The sequence below is a fragment of the Corylus avellana genome, chromosome ca2 (assembly GCF_901000735.1).
Source record: "Corylus avellana chromosome ca2, CavTom2PMs-1.0".
Lineage (NCBI taxonomy): Eukaryota > Viridiplantae > Streptophyta > Magnoliopsida > Fagales > Betulaceae > Corylus > Corylus avellana.
This window is the reverse complement of record NC_081542.1, coordinates 6,571,699-6,573,188: the sequence shown is the minus strand read 5'-3', so window position 1 is coordinate 6,573,188 and position 1,490 is coordinate 6,571,699. Positions and strand designations below refer to the sequence as shown.

At 33.0% G+C, this 1,490-nt stretch overlaps 1 protein-coding gene across 1 annotated transcript in view; it reads left to right on the top strand.

Moving 5' to 3' along the window:
- The window catches only part of LOC132171463 (probable disease resistance protein At4g27220), a gene marked incomplete in the record, with an annotated part of 43,131 nt that extends 42,503 nt beyond the window's left edge, over positions 1-628 (top strand). Inside the window, 2 exon segments of the mRNA XM_059582783.1 lie at positions 1-209; positions 325-628.
- Between the last annotated feature and the right edge of the window lie 862 nt (positions 629-1,490).

The window sequence follows — 1,490 nt, the reverse complement described above, 5'->3', positions numbered from 1 at the left end:
TCCCATCTTTGGAAGAAGTAATTGTGAGACAATGCCAAGAGATGAAGATTTTCTCTCATGGAGATTTGAGGACACCAAAGCTACAAAGAGTAAAAGCAACAAAGGAAGATGAATGGCATTGGAAGGATGACCTTAATTCCACCATACATTGGCTTTGGGAGGCCAAGCTGTGATATCAGCATGCTCTATATGGTTGTTTAGAGAAAAGGGTAAGCATATTTTTCAACAGATCTCTTAATTTCCCAAACCACGTACTTTAATTACTTCAATTATTGATGATGCTTTTTATATTCAATATGTTGTTTTCTGTCAAGCAAGGTTCAGAATTCTGAAGAAGAGGAAGATCGTCCATATTCAATGTGCAACAGCTGAAATGTTGCTTTTCGAAGTCAGTTAGTCGTCAGAGGGCTGTCCATTTCCATGGTTATTGAAATAAATAGGGAACGTTTGTGGTTGCTTGTTCTACTATTGCTTTTTAATTATTTGCTTGTCTTGCTATGTTTATAAAGAAATTTTTTTGTTTTGTTTTGTTTGTTTTTTTCAAAAAAGAGTACAATATGTATTTGTTTGATGCACTTCTCCCTGAGATATTGTACATCATACATGAATGTGTACTAGAATTTCTGCATATGCTGAATTTGTTTATCATCAAGGGCAATTATGATAATATCTGATGAAATTTTAGCGGTTCGTAATTTTGAAAAAACCTTGAATTACTAATTGTAACCGCCTAGGTGGTTAGCGGTTTTTCCTATCCGCGTTCAAAAGTGGTTAGCGGTTAGTGCAGTTAGTAGACGATTAATAACCATCAGCTTTTCACCCCTAAGAGCATTCTCAATGGAGGAGCTAAACTTTTATGCAAATAGCTCATCAAAACTCACTTTATCAAGTTAAGTTAATAAATTTTTAAAGGCCTTCTACATCCGATTAGCTATATTTTTATCTATATCATTTAAATATCTTTTTAATATATTTTTATTAAAAATTGTGAACGAATATTCTCATAATGATCCCTTGAAAAGTGGGAAAAGTTTTGAGAATGAGAGAAACAATAAAAAGTAAAATAGCTCTCTTGAAAAGTGTTGTTACATGCATCTTTTTTTTTTTTTTGTTAATCCAATCAAATATCTATTTTTCATTTTTTTTTGCTAATCCAATATTGAGATTTTTTTTACAAATCTTATTAACTATTTTAGATAAAAGTACCATTTGACTCATCAATTGAAAATGTTCTAATTGCTGTAGTTGGAGTTGTCTCAAGTAAATTTGCTTCTAGACGGCCCTTTCAAACCATCATTTGAGGCAGACCTAATCTTGATGGGTGAGCCAATAATAAAAATGGACCAAGTCACTTTTTCATTAGGCCCATTTCTAAATATATTTTAGGCTTTTGTTTTGTTACTCTAAATTTGTTGTATGGGAGTTTATGGAGGGTTGCAACTTGCCCCGCCTAAATTTGTTCTTTCGTGATGTTTTCCCACCCACCCCCC